At 44.1% G+C, this 15,723-nt stretch overlaps 2 pseudogenes; both read left to right on the top strand.

Annotated features, from left to right (window-relative positions):
- The first annotated feature begins 7,068 nt into the window (after window positions 1-7,068).
- LOC107532555 (elongation factor 1-alpha 1 pseudogene) lies at window positions 7,069-8,424 on the top strand (annotated as a pseudogene).
- Window positions 8,425-13,032: 4,608 nt separating this feature from the next.
- On the top strand, window positions 13,033-13,425 carry LOC107532557 (small ribosomal subunit protein eS24 pseudogene; annotated as a pseudogene).
- Window positions 13,426-15,723: the final 2,298 nt, after the last annotated feature.

Raw genomic sequence — 15,723 nt, 5'->3', positions numbered from 1 at the left:
GTTGTCTTCTCACCGTGTCCTCACACAGCTGAAGGGGCCAGGGAGCTCTCGTGTCTCTTTTATAGGGACACTAATCCCAAACATGCGAGTTCCGCCCTCATGACCTAATCACCTCCCAAAGGACTCACCTCCCAGGGCGATCACATTGGGGATCAGGCAGATGAATTGGGGGGACGTAAACATCTATCTATAGATACTAATCCCTGGATAATGATCATAACCCTAACTCAGGCCCATTTTACAGATGGGAAAACCAAGGCTCACCATCACTTCCCCCAGGCTGGGATTCTCTGACCGCAAACTCTGGCCATAGAGGCCACCAGGTCCTGCCAGACGATGACTGCTCATAATGGCCAACGGCAGTGGTGTCTGGTGAGAGCACCCACCCTGCTCAGAAAGTGCTGGCACGGCACACACATTAGTGATATGAAGCATGTGCTATAGAAAACTTTTTTTATCCTCAGGTGAGGATATTTTTCCCATTGCTTTTCAGGGAGAGTGGAAGGGAGGGAGGGAGAGAGAGAAAAACATCGATGTGAGAGAAACACATCGATTGGCTGCCCCCACACGCCCTCGACCGGGGCCAGGGATCAAGCCTGCAACCGAGGTACGTGCCCTTGGCCGGAATCGAACCCGGAACCCTTCAGTCCGCACAGAGGGTTGAGCCTTGTCCTGTGCACCAGAAGGTTGCCAGTTCGATCCCCATTCAGGGTGCATGCGGGAGGCAGCCCATCGATGTTTCTCTCACATTGATGTTTCTCACTCTCCCTTTCTCTCTCTAAAAATCAATAAAAACATTTTTTTTAAACATTTTTTATAAAGCACAGAGGGAATTTGAAATGCGAGATATACAAGGAATGTATTACACCTCTATCTTCCTACAGAATGAAATGTAGATTGGTTTAAACAAACAAAAAAACAAAAAAACAAAAAAACCAAAAAAAAGAAAAAAAATGTAGACTGATTTAATAAAAATTATATATAAATATATAGAGTGGTTAGACAAGTATAGTGGTTACATAAATATTGAAAGATTGAAGAAAAGGTGTACCTAGTGCTAAAATTAGTTCCAAGGGGTGCAGCTATGCATATACACACTATCTCTGTAGATTGGTAAAGGTATGCTTTGTATGTATATAGTGATTAGATAAATATGATGTTTAAATGGACACTATGTGTAGAACTCATTTCTTCAGATTTCTTGATAGATAAGATAACACAGTGATTCGATAAATATATACTCAGATATTTAATAGTTATTTAACAGCTGTTAAAGATATTTAACAGTTGTTAAGGCACCTGGACTCTTGAAAAGTTTTTCCCACCAGAAGCTCATCAGTTCAAGCAGAGAGTGGTCCTGTCCAGTGCTGTGCCCTAGGGCACCGATGGGAACACACGCCCAACGAGGCAGCCCCAGCCAGTGGCAAAGCTGGATGAGAAATATGAGAAAGTGATGGTGAGGGTATTGAACCAGCTCTGAGCCCCCAGTATGTACCAGGTGACACCTCGTTTCAAATTACCTCCAGAGGAAAATTATTCTATTTTCCCCAAGTTAGAGTAGAGGAAACTGGGGCCCAAAATGGAACATTTGGCACACTGGTGACTCTAGAAACCTTTTCAATGTTGTGACAATTAGTGGGCTAGTCCTGGTTTTTAAATAAAACTTCAAGTATGAACGAATTTGCTGATACCCAAATCTATCCCTCACCCCAACCCAGGTGTGTCTCAGAGTGCGAGCTGCAGGAGGGCAGGAATAATGCTGAAACAGTCTTTCGCTGCCACCTTCTGGCTGGTGGGGATGGGCTCCACCCTGTTTCCCTGCGAGTGAAAACCAGCGTGGGATCCTGTGCCCTTATCTGCCTAACTCAGGGCCAGCCCCCCGCAAGGCCCAGGGCAGGTAAAATGATGGGCCTGGTGGGCCTGTGGCCTGAGGGGGCAGTTTCTGTGCCTGGCCTGGAAGGAAACACAAAGGAGACATCTGGAGCCAAAGAAATTTCAGAGAGATAAGCAAACACAGGGAGGCACTGAGAGACACCTGGATACAGCAAAGATACAGAAATAAGGATGTGAACGACTCAGAGACCCAAAGGGAAGAGACAGAGAAGGCCCAGGAAGAAACGCCAGGGGACTGAAGGCCGGGCCTGTGGGAGGGTGCTCCAGCAGGAAGGCCCAGCCCCTGCTGTTCTCCTGCACTCCCAGGCAGTGCTCCAGTCGCCACAGAGCACCCAGCACCCACTTTCAGAAGGTCCTGGGCACTCAAATTCCTCATCCTTTCTGGGATTTACTGGAACAAATCAGTTTATCACAGGGTTTTCCCCAGGATAGGCGAGGACACTGCCTCTGCCACGGGAGGCCCAGCTCGACAGCTTCCACCGTCCGGTTATCCCGACTCTTCAGATGAGCAAGTTTGCCTGTCTCCTTTGCATACATGATGTGTATTTTCACATCTGTAAAACTCTGGAGCACTTGCCTAGGAGAAAACAAGACCGACTCGCGGCTTCCTTCTAGCTGGCTCTGGCCCACAGAGGCTGATAAGGTAGAGGGCCTAGAGATTGTCCCCGGGCTTTGCTGAGGACCCAGCCTGGCTGCTGAAGGACAGAATTTCATCTAACCCAGCGTGGGCAGCCTGTGGCTCGTCTGCCCGAGGAAGTCAGCTCAGCTCACCACTTACCCGCAGAACCGAGCCCGCCTCCTTGCTGGCACTTAGCAGGCTCCTGGAGGATGCGCCCGAGATAACAGGGAGGGACTAGTGAAGGCAGGAAAGGCTGGCCTCCCGTGCTCAGCCCGCCCTCCGCCTGCATTACCCTCTTACCCCCCCCATTACCCTCTTACACCCCCACCCCCACCCCCACCCACCCCACCCACCCCACCCACCCCCCCCACCACCCCCCCCCCCTCCCCCCCGTCTCACCCAGGCACGCTCAGGTTTCTTCAGCAAACACCGCACTACCCACGGCCCGGAGGCCTGGATTGTGAAACCTGACCGCTGTGTCTGCCTCGGGCGGGCCTGCAGCGTGTGGGTGCTTGACTTCGTGCAGGAAAGATTTCACAAAATGAGTTTTAAGAGTGTATTTCTTGCCCTGGCCGGGTTGCTCAGTGGTTAGAGCATTGGCTCTCGGACTGAAGGGCATGTGCCTCGGTTTCCGGCTCGATCCCTGGTCCCGGTTGGGGCGCGTTCAGGAGGCAACCAATCGATGTGTCTCTCTCACATCGATGTTCCTCTCTCTCCCTTCCACTCTTCTGCAAAGCAATGGAAAACGTATCCTCGAGTGAGGATTTTTTTTTAAAAGTTCTTTATTAAAGCTGGGGACAGTAAGAGTTTAGGAGAAAGAAAATTAAAAGTTCATGCCTGGGATAAGGTGTGGGGTGCCCCAGAGAGAGCCCCACCCTGGTGTCCTTTGTCTTCAGGCCTTTAGTTTCCTTGTTCAGGGAACCCTGGGGGAGGTCTCAGGGGAGGGTTTCAGCAAAATATTCATCAGCTTTCTAGGTGTGTTTTTAATACGTTGATGACCAAAATGAGAGCATAGAGGGACCAAGGTCATTTTCTGGTCAGCTTTGCCTCTATCTTGGATTTGTTTGGTTCTAATTGGGTTTTCTGTTACTTATTCCCCTGACTGTTTGGCTGGCACTAAGGGCACTAATTGTGTCTCTTATCTATCTCCCAGATTCAGGTGATTTAAGCTATTTACTCTCTGGTTGGGGAGAAGAGGTGTAGACCATTTGCTCTCAAGTGTCCTAGGTTGGGGAAGATAAGATCTTGACTAGCTGGCTGGCTATAAATTGTTTGACTTATTTGGCCCTATTTGTCTAACCATTTGCCTCCCTTTCCCTTTTCCCACTTGTCAAAAATCCTCCTAATATCTAACTATCCTGCCTCTTCGCCACTTCCTAACTGTTCTCCATGCCCTGCTCCCCCAAATATCACAGAATTTCAGCAGTGTCAACTTCATGGTGCTGTTGTGAAGACTCAGTGAGTTAATATTGCAAAGTGAGGTACTGAACAGGGGTAAGACCGGGGACTCTGGAGTCAGGCCAGCCTTGGAGAACTCACTTAATCTCTCCAAACTTCGGTTTCTCATCTGTAAAATGGGCATAATGACTCTAATCGCGTGGGTTATATCTAATTAAATGTATGCGAGACCCTGAAGGCACTGAGGTGTGAAACTTGGCCCCTGTGGCTTTGGAGGCCCTGCCCCGCAGCTGTGCCTCCTGGCCGCTTAGCCTGCCTCTCCATCTCCGGGAAGACCAGCCTGCCCAGCCCACGGCTGCTGGCTCTCAGGACAAGCCCCTGTTCCCACTGCAGAAACCGCTGTACTGCTCACGTAAAACACCCTGCAGGCCTTTCGCAAATTATCAGTCCCTTTGCTCCTTCAGAGCCGCCCCCTCCCGGCATTCAAGAAGAGTCCTTAATTATGCTAATGGTGCTCGGCTGATTTTCTTGCACGATGTAAACAATAAAGTGAGTGGGCAGGACCCTTAACTGCGCCACCTTTACTGGGACAGGTGAAGCTGCCCACGTAGACTCTGCCTCGCTCTCTTTCCTCCCTTTCCGAGGTAGCCCCAGTCTGAACTGTGCACTCTTTAAATGTTATCTATTCTGGTACTTTCATCTGTGGATGAAAAAGGGATGCTGTAATAGATTATAAATTCCTAACTAAGCAGGTCAGGGTGGGCAGTCATGCCCCGGGCCTATACCTTCTTTAGTGAAAGGTTTTAAGCGAGCCCTGTCGGCTGTTCTTGTACATCCAGGTTAACACACCTTTGAAATACCAGAAGTAATACCCCTTAAAGGAGGTATTAACATGAGCGCACATAATCTAGTTAACTATTCTCTAATCCAACCCCCACCTTGCTTTCTCTTTAATTTCAAATGCATAAAAGAAGCTGCAAAGCTGTTATTTTTGGGGAGCATTTTAAATATTATTCTGCAGCATATATCATCATTTGGCTCAAATAAACACAAAATTCTCTACAGTTCTGGACATTCTTACATGGACACATTTATAGTTTTACCACATATGCAGTCTCGAGCTATATATAAACAGTATTCTTCTGCAACTTTGTTTCCTTGGATATGCTATTTAACATAATCCATGTGTGTATACATGACTAGTATACACTAGCTTCACTGCAAAATAAACTTCTAACCCACAAAGATGCCATAATTATCTTTCTTCTGTCAAATGAAGGTGAGCAAAGCTTGCTACCCCAAAATATGCCTCTTTGGGAATATTGATTATTTTAGGCGGCTTAATTTTAAGAAACAGCAGAGGGGAGAAGATAACACAACCCAGTAGAAGTTATCCTTTGTAAGAGGACATTTACATTTGTAAGGGAAATCTCCCTCTGTAAGCAGAGAAGGCCCTGAATTTAAATCTGCCTAACAATCTTACCCTTGTTTATCATGCTTTACCCCGTAACTTCCCAGAAATGACTCTTCACCAAAAACATCTTCTTTTGTTTTTAGCTGAAATGGATGGTATTTAAGGTGATGGCTTCCACCATTTTGGCGAGTTACTCAGTGTTCTTAGGTCTCTCCCATGTAAACAGGAGGTGTACATGTTATTACATGTAAACTTTATTTCATTTTCCCCCACATACTCTATCTCAATTTGATTATTAGACCAGCCAAAAGAACCTTCAATGGTAGAGGAAAATTTTTCTTCCCTAATACATTGTTTCTTGGGTTATTTACATTATTATTAAAAGCAATCCTGATGGGGCTGTTGGAGTCCCAGGCATTCCTGTTAAAGGGCCCACACACAGATTTACTGAGACTCGCTCACTCTGAGCTCTAGCCTTGGGGCAGCAATACGAAAGGTGCCAGGGACATACCCAGATGAACTGAATTGCCTGGTTTCAGGGTGAGGGCTGGAGGGGGAGCTTTCTCCCAGACATAGGTGGGTGCCATATCTGAGTCTCCATCAACTGGCTTATATTGTTTGCCCATTTCTGGTGATTCCCTGAGACCTTACTCCACCCAACTTACACGCCCACCCAAGCTGCTTCCAGTGACAGTTCCATACAAATGGCCTGTCTTGGCTCATGCTGCAGACTATTGTAAAATCTCTCAAAGGCCCACAAACCCCAAACAAGTAGTATCTGGCCTCAGTATGTCCCATAACTCTTGCTAAGCAGCCCCAAGCCTGGCATTTAGCAGTAGCCGGCCTTGTTTCAAAGCTAGGCCTCTCCTCAGCACCTCCAAGTCCAGCAGAAGTGGCAACCACCTGCAGATTGCTTAGTAGCTAATGCCAAGGGGCTCTGGGCAGGGAAAAGGCAGCGGCTGACCTTGGACTACACTGCCAGGGAAACCCCTGGGCCAGCCCACCCACTGGATAGCTTTAGACCACAATAGGGTACCACCCAACCACCTCCATGAGCGACACACTCAAGTGATGGACTCAGCAGGCACCAGAGCCCCACTGAAGTAAGTCCTGATCTGTGGGGTGGGCCCCTGCACAGAAGATCCTCTGCTATAGTCAAGGTGGGTCCTCTCAGCCAATCAGCCTAGAGGTCAATCCCTCCCATTGATATGCCAACAGCAATCAAGGACCAGTCAGAAATGAATACAATAACTGAAATGAAGAATACACTAAAAGGAATAAACAGAAGATCAGATGAAGCAGAGGACCGAGTCAGCAATTTGGGAGATAAGGAAGCAGAAAACACCCAATGAGAACAACAACAAAAAATTTTTTTAAAAAATGAAGATAGTTTAAAGGGCCTCCAGGACAACATCAAGCATACCAATATTTACATCATAGAGGTACCAGAGGAGAAAAGAGACAGCAAGGAATTGGAAACCTATTTGGAAAAATAATGACAGAAAACTGCCCTAACCTGGTGAAGGAAACAGACACAAAAGTTCAGGAAGTCAGAGAGTCCCAACAAGATAAACTCAAAGAGGCCCACACCAAGATACATTATAATTAAAATGCCAAAGTTTAAAGACAAAGGATCTTAAAAGCTGCAAGAGAAAAGCAGTTAATTACCTACAAGGGCTTTTTCACAACGGATTTGCCACCACAACACAGGTGTCTTGAAAACCACCACTAAATCAAACCCAAAATGAGAAAGGAAAAGACTCATAACAACATTGTCGTCATTGGACACGTAGATTCTGGCAAGTCTACCACTACTATCCATCTGATCTACAAATGTGGTGGGATCGACAAAAGAACCATTGAAAAATCTGAGAAGGAGGCAGCTGAGATGGGGAAAGGCTCCTTCAAGAATGCCTGGATCTTGGATAAACTGAAAGCTGAACGTGAGCGTGGTATCACCATTGATATCTCCCTGTGGAAATTCGAAACCAACAAGTATTATGTGACCCTCCTTGATGCCCCAGAACACAGAGACTTAATCAAAAACATGATTACAAGCACATCTCAGGCTGATTGTGCTGTCCTGATTGTTGCTGCTGGTGTTGGTGAATTTGAAGCAGGTATCTCCAAGAATGGGCAGACCGGTGAACATGCCCTTCTGGCTTACACACTGGGTGTGAAACAACTGATTGTTGGTGTTAACAAAATGGATTTCACTGAGCCACGCTACAGCCAGAAGAGATAAGAGGAAATTGTTAAAGAAGTCAACATCTACATTAAGAAAATTGGCTACAACCCTGACACAGTAGCATTTGTGCCAATTTCTGGTTGGAATGGTGACAACATGCTTGAGCCAAGTGCTAATATGCCTTGGTTCAAGGCATGGAAAGTCACCCGTAAAGATGGTAATGCCAGTGGAACCACACTGCTTGAAGCCCTGGATCACATCTTACCACCAACTCGTCCAACAGACAAGCCCCTGCGTCTGCCCCTCCAGGATGTCTACAAAATTGATGGTATTGGTACTGTCCCTGTGGGCCCAGTGCAGACTGGTGTTCTCAAGCCCAGCATGGTGGTCACCTTTGCTCTAGTCAATGTTACAGCTGAAGTAAAGTCTGTTGAAACGAATGTCAAGAATGTGTCTGTCAAAGATGTTCGTCATGGCAATGTGGCTGGTCACAGCAAAAATGACCCACTAGTGGAAACAGCTGGCTTCATAACTCAGGTGATTATCCTGAAACATCCAGGCCAAATCAGTGCTGGGTATGCACCTGTGCTGGATTGTCACACAGCTCATATTGCTTACAAATTTGCTGAGCTGAAGGAGAAGACTGATCGTCGTTCTGGGAAAAAGCTGGAAGATGGCCCTAAGTTTCTGAAATCTGGTGATGCTGCCATCGGTGATATGGTGCCTGGCAAGCCCATGTGTGTTGAGAGCTGCTCTGACTACCCTCCTCTCGGCCGTTTTGCTGTTCATGACATGAGACAGACAGTTGCTGTTGGTGTCATCAAAGCAGGGGACAAGAAGGCAGCTGGAGCTGGCAAAGTCACCAAGTCTGCCCAGGAAACTCAGACGGCTAAATGAATATTATCCCCAATACCTGCCACCCCAGTCTTAATCAGTGGTGGGAGAGCGGTCTCCGAACTGTTTGTCTAAATTGGCCATTTAAGTTTAATAGTAAAAGGCTGGTTAATGATTACAATGCATCATAAAACCTTCAGAAGGAAAGGAGAATGTTTTGTGAACCATTTGGGTTTTTGTGTGTGTGGCAGTTTTTAAGTTATTAGTTTTTAAAATCAGTACTTTTTAATGGAAACAACTCGACCAAAAATCTGTCACAGAATTTTGAGACCCATTAAAACAATTTAGTGAGAAACCTGTGTGTTCTTTTGGTCAACACGGTAACCTTCTGTTATACTACTTAGGTAAAAGACTTCAGAGTTGCTCATGACCTATCTCTGATGTTATATCTGCTGATACTTTAGCATTGGATAATTCTGTTAACTTTTTTCTGGGTGGGAACTTTGGGGGTTGGGGGTTTTTTTTGTTTTGTTTTTCACTTAAGGGGAGGAATCCTCTGTTTACATAGTAAAAGCTATGGGAGGGGATCTGTTGGCATAACACTAAATAGGTTAGGATAGATAACCAGTAACTTAGTTATGTATAAACTAGTTTATAAAGGCCAAATTCTGTTATATTAAAGTCCACATGTTACCATATAAAATTCTGTAGTTACATCAATATTGAGTAAATTTGTTGGTGTGTCAAATTTTAGTTTTCCAGTTTTACTGGGATGTGAATTCACATTTACAAATACTTGAGGTAGTTTAACAACCTAAAGTGAGGCTTAAATAGTATTACTGTCTCGTCTACAATTAATTGTATCCAGATTCTAGGAAAAATAAATGATGCTGGAAGTTGGGGAAAAAAAAAAAATTACCTACAAGGGAACGCCCATAAGGCTATCAGCTGAATTCTCAACAGAAAGTTTGCAGGCCAGAAGGGATTGGCATGAAATAGGCAAAGTGATGAAAAAAAACAAGGACCTTCAAGATTACTCTACCCAGCAAAGCTATCATTTAAATGTTTTTTTATTTGAAAAAGAGAGAGGAAGGGGGAGGGAGAGAGAGACATTGATTTGTTCTTCCACTTATTCACACATTCATTTGTTCATTCTTGTATGTGCCCTGACCAGGGATTGAACCCACAACTTTGACATATTGGGATGACACTGTAACCAACTGAGCTACCCGGCCAGGGCTATCCAGCAAAACTATCATTTAGAATCAAAGGACAGATAAAGAGCTTTTTAGATAAGGAAAAGCTAAAGAAGTTCATCACCACCAAACCAGTACTACATGAAATGTTGAAGGGTCTTCTTTAAGAAGAAAAATTAAAAGATCAAAAATATGAATAATAAGCCTAGCTGGGCGTGGCTTAGTAGTTGAGCATCGACCTAGGATCCAGGAGATTGTGGTTTGATTTCTGGTCAGGGCACATGCCCAGGTTGCAGGCTCAATCCCCAGTGGGGGGCATGCAGGAAGCAGCATATCAATGACTCTCTCATCCTTGATGTTTCCATCTCTCTCTCCCTCTCCTTTCCTCCCTCTGAAATCAATAAAGATGTATTTAAAATATATATATGAATAATAAAATGGCAATAAATACATATTTATCAACAATTACTTTAAACACAAATGGGTTAAATGCTCAAATCAAAAGACACAGGGTGGAGCTGGCCTTGGTTCACAGCTTGGCCTCTCCTGGGCACCTCCAAGCCCAGCACCAGTAGCAGCCATCTGCAGATTGCTCTGTAGCTTGTGCTGAGTGGCTCCAGTCAGGGCGCAGGCAGTGGGTGACCTTGCACCTCCCAGAAGGCCCCAGAGCCAGTGTACCTGGTGGACAGTTTCAGACCACACCATATTACAACCCTACCACTTCCATGAGCAACACCCTCAAGGGGTGGACTTGGTGAGCACAGAAGCTACACTGAAACAAGTCCTGCTCCATAAGGTTAGCTCCTACACAGCAGCTCCTCTGCTATAGTTGCAGCTGATCCTTGAAGCCTATTAGCCTGGGGGTCAATTCCTCCCATTGACACCAACATCAATCAAGACTCAACTACAACAGAACAGTTCACATAGCCCACACAGAGGCACACCTGGAGTGCCCAGCTCAGGTGACCAGGGAGGCTGTGCCACTGGGCCCTACAGCACACCCACTACACAAGGCCACTATACCAAGTCTGGGAGACTTAGTGGTTCTACTTAATACATAGACACAAACTTAGGGAAGCAGCCAAAATGCAGAGACAAAGAAATAGGTGCCAAATAAAAGAAGAGGAGAAATCTCCAGAAAATGAACTAAATGAAATGAAGGCAAGCAAACTACTGGATACAGAGTTCAAAACAATGGTTATAAGGATGCTCAAGAAACTTAGTGAAAACTTCAACAGCATGAAAAAGGACATAGAAATTATTTTTAAAAGAACTAGCCAGAAATGAAGAACATGAAGGATACACTAACTGAAATGAAGAATAATTTACAGTAAATCAGCAGTAGAGTAGATGAAGCCAAGAATCAAATCTGCGATTTGGGAGATAAGGAACCAAAAAACACCCAATCAGAACAGCAAAGAGAAAAAGAAGATAGTGTAAGGAGCCTCTGGGAAAACTTCAAGAGCGCCAACATTCAAATCATGGAGGAGCCAGAAGGAGAAGAGAGAGAGCAAGGACTTGAAAACCTATTTGAAAAAATAATGACAGAGAACTTCCCTAACCTGGTTAAGGAAATAGACATGCAAGTCTAAGAAGTGCAGAGTCCCAAACAAGAGGAACCCAAAGAGGCCCACACCAGGACATATCACAATGAAAATGCAAATGGTTAAAGACAAAGAGAGAACATTAAAAGCAGCAAGGAAAAAACAGCTGGTTACCTACAAGGGAGCTCCCATAAGACTGTCAGCTGATTTCTCAACAGAAACATCAGAGGCCAGAAGTGAGCGGCAAGAAATATTTAAAGTGATGAAAAGGGAGGACATACAACCAAGATTACTCTACACAGCAAAGCTATCATTTACAATTGAAGGACAGATAAAGAGCTTCCCAGACAAGAAAAAACTAAAGGAGTTCATCACCACCAAACAAGTATTACATGAAATGTTAAGAAGAAGAGGGGGAAAAAAGATTAAAAATATGAACAATAAAATGGCAAGGCCTAGCCAATTTTTCTCAGTGGTTAGAGCATTGGCCCTCGGACTGAAGGGTCCTGGGTTCAATTGTGGCCAAGGGCACGTACCTTGGTTGCAGGCTCCATTCCCAGTCCCAGTCGGGGTGTGTGCAGGAGGCAACCAATTGATATGTCTCTCTCACATTGATGTTTCTCTCTCTCTCTCTCTTTATCTCTCTCCCTTTTCCCTCTCTCTGAAAAGCAATGGGAAATAAATATCCTTGGGGGAGAATTTAAAAAAAAGGCAAGAAATACAGATCTATCAACAACTGAATCTAAAAAACAACATAAACTAACAAGCAGAACAGAAAGATTCATAGGATACATTTTGATGGTTGCCAGATGGGAAGAGGAGGGTTGGGGGATGGGTGAAAAAGATGAAGGGGTTAAGAAGTACAAATTGGTTGAATACTCATGGGGATGTAAAGCACAGCACAGGGAATGGGAATGTAGTCAATAATATTCTAATAACTATGTCTGCTATCACATGGGTAGGAGAATTATTGGGATGATCACTTAGTAAGTTATGTAATGTCTAATCACTGGGGTGTGCACCTGAAACTAATATAATACTGTATGTCAACTGTAATTGAAAAATAAAAAATGACTAAGTGGGGGGGAAAAGACAGAGGGTGGCTGAATGGATAAGAAAACAAGACATAGCTGTCTACAAGAGACTCACTTCAGATCAAAGACCCACACAGAATGAAATTAAACGGATAGAAAAAGATATTTCATGAAAATGGAAACAAACAAACAAAAAAAGCTGGGGTAGCAATACTTATACCAGACAAAACAGACTTTAAAACAAAGACTATAACAAGAGACAAAGAAGAACTCATCAATTCCACTTCTGAGTATTCATCCAAAGAAACCAAAAACACTAAATCGAAAAGACATTGTACCCACATGTTCATGGCAGCATTATTTACAAGAGCCCAGATATGGAAGCAACCTAAGTGTCCATCAAAAGACAAATGAATGGCCTGGCTGGGCATGGCTCAGCAGTTGAGCATCGACCTAGGATCCAGGAGATCGGGGTTCGATTCCCGGTCAGGGCACATGCCTGGGTTGTGGGCTAGGCAGCCGATCAATGACTCTCTCATCATTGATGTTTCTATCTCTCTCTCTCTCCCTCTCCTTTCCTCTCTCCGAAATCAATAAAGATATGTTTTAAAAAAAAAAAAAAAGACAAATGGATAAGCCCTGGCCAGGTAGCTCAGTCGGTTAGAGCGTCATCCCAATACATCAAGGTTGTGGGGTCAATCCCCAGTCAGGGGACATATAAGACTCAATGAATGCATCAATAAGTAAAACAACAAATTGATATCTGAAATGCAGAGCAATAAATTAAAAAAAAAAATTCAAAGACAAATGGATAAAGGAATGGTACATACATACAATGGAATATTACTCAGCCATAAAAATGAATCAATCTTGTTCTTTTCCTCCCTGGCTGCTTGAAGATTGGCTGCCATCATGAATGACACAGTAACTATCTGGACCAGGAAGTTCATGACCAATAGACTACTTCAGTGGAACACAAATGGTCATTGACATCCTTTACCCTGGGAAGGCAACAGTACTCAAGATAGAAATTCGGAAAAAACTAGCCAAAATATATAAGACAACACCAGATGTCATCTTTGTGTCTGGATTTAGAACCCATATTGGTGGTGGCAAAACAACTGGTTTTGGCATAATTTATGATTCCTTGGATTACGCAAAGAAAAATGAATCCAAACATAGACTTGCAAGACATGGCTTATATGAAAAGAGGAAGACTTCAATAAAACAGAGAAAGGAATATAAGAGCAGAATGAAGAAAGTCAAGGGAATTCAAAGGCCAATATTGGTGCTGGTGAAAAGTGAGCCAGAGATTGCACAACAGAAGGAGTAAAGATTGTTTAATGACTTTATCTGTGGTGATTGTGCAGATTTTTCATGAGAGAATTAATAAACTAAGAACTTTTATGTAAAAAAAAAAAAGAGTGGCCCAGCCAGGTGTGGCTCAGCGGTTAAGCATCGACCTAGGATCCAGGCGATCAGGGTTCGATTCCCGGTCAGGGCACATGCCCGGGTTGCGGGCTGCAGCCAATCAATGACTCTCTCATCATTGATGTTTCTCTCTCTCTCTCTCTCCCTCCCTCTCCTTTCCTCTCTCTGAAATCAATAAAGATACATTAAAAAAAAAAAGTGAAATATTGCCATTTGCAACAGCATGGAAGGACCTACAGGGTATTGTGCTGAGTGAAATAAGACAAAGACAAATACCATATGATTTCACTCATATGTGGAATCTTAAGAACAAAATAAACAAACAAAACAGAAATAGATATACAGAGAACATTTTTATAGTTCCCAGAGGGGAGGGGGATTGGGAGGCTGGGTGCAAAAGGTGAATATATTAAGAAGCACAAATTGGTAGTTACAAAATCATCATGGGGATGTGAAGTACAGCTAAGGGAATATAGTCAATAATTTTATAATAACTATGTATGGTGCCAGACTTATCAGGGCAATCACTTCATAAGTTAAACAAGGGTGGACAAAAGTAGGTTTATGGATAACGCTAAAGAACTCTGTACCGCCCTAGCCCATTTGGCTCATTGGATAGAGTGTCGGCCCTCAGACTGAAGAGTCTAGGGTTCGATTCTGGCCCAGGGCACATGCCTTGGTTGCAGGCTCAATCCCTGCCCCAGTCTGGGCGAGTGTGGGAGGCAACCAATTGATGTGTCCCTCTGTCTCCCTTCCATTCTCTCTGAAGAGCAATGGGAAGAAAAACAAAAGAACTCTGTGCCAAAGCATGCTTCAGTATTGCAAGTAGACTATGAGAAAGTGTGAATAATGAAGGCTGGCAATTTGAGCACTTACGATTCTTTTGGGTTAATGAAGCTACTGTAATAAGCATAACTTGCGTTGCCTTTTTCCATATGAACAACTGTAAACCTATTTTTCCCATCACTATATAAATGTCTAATCCCTGGGTTGTACACCTGAAACTAATATAGTATTGTACTTCAACTGTAACTGAAATATAAAAAATTAGCCCAGTCGGTGTGGCTAAATTGGTTGAGCGTCACCCAATGCACCAAGAGGTCAGCAGTTCTATTCCAGTCAGGGCATATGGCTCTACCTCCAGTAGGGGGCGTGCAAGAAGCAGCCCATCAATGTTTCTCTCTCATTGATGTTTCTATGTCTCCTTCCCTCTCCCTTCCTCTCTCTCTAAAAAAATCAATAAAAACATATTTTTTTAAAAAAGAAATAAAAATTTAAAAATTATTTATAAATAAAGTTAAAAAAACACAACAGTACTGGTGGGAACATTTCCCTGCTACTTAAGCCACTCTCCAAGGTCCCCCAATGTCCTGTCCCCCACCCCCATTCCAGGCCTCCCCCAGACACATGCACACCCCCAAGCAGCTGACACTGACCAATGTCTTGACTCCCACCTCATGTCCGATCCTCCCAAGCTCCAACTACTCCCCATTCTTCTAGGACTCTCCTCACACCAGGTCATATCCCAATGACTGAATTCCCTGCCCATGACCAGACCCCACACACACTCTCTCTATCCAGGCCCCACACATACTCCCTCCCCACCCTCTGGGCCCCCTTCACACCTGCCCCCCCCATATACACTCTTAGGGCCCCTTCCAATGACTCTGGATTTTTGGTGGCATAATGTGGTTAACGAACATCTTTAATTCAAAGAATATTTAAGACTGGGCACTGCACCAGAAAAACATGAAACACCCTAAAATCCTGCTGCTCAAATATGGAAATCACTCAGTAGAGATTTTCCCAAATTTGACAGCATCCAGAACTTTTACAAGACATTAGCAATAATAAATTATGAAACTGAAGCAAATTTTCTAAACTATCAGTAAAGCCCGCAAGTGTGCCTCAATGGTTGAGTGTTGACCCATGCACCAAGGTCACCAGTTTGATTCCTGGTCAGGGCACATGCCCGGGTTGTGGGCTCAATCCCCAGTGCAAGAGGCAGTCAATTGACGTTGATGTGATGTTTTTCGCTCTCTCCCTCTCCCTTTCTCTCTCTCTAAAATCAATTTAAAAAAACATTTTTAAAAAGTAAACTATAAGTAAAAAATTTCTTAAACTTTTTTTAAAAATATGTCTTTATTAATTTCAGAGAGAGGGAGCGGGAGA

The sequence above is a fragment of the Miniopterus natalensis genome, chromosome 14 (genome assembly GCF_054644295.1).
Source record: "Miniopterus natalensis isolate mMinNat1 chromosome 14, mMinNat1.hap1, whole genome shotgun sequence".
Lineage (NCBI taxonomy): Eukaryota > Metazoa > Chordata > Mammalia > Chiroptera > Miniopteridae > Miniopterus > Miniopterus natalensis.
Note: the sequence above shows the minus strand (reverse complement) of the source record. Positions and strands in the feature narration are given on the sequence as shown.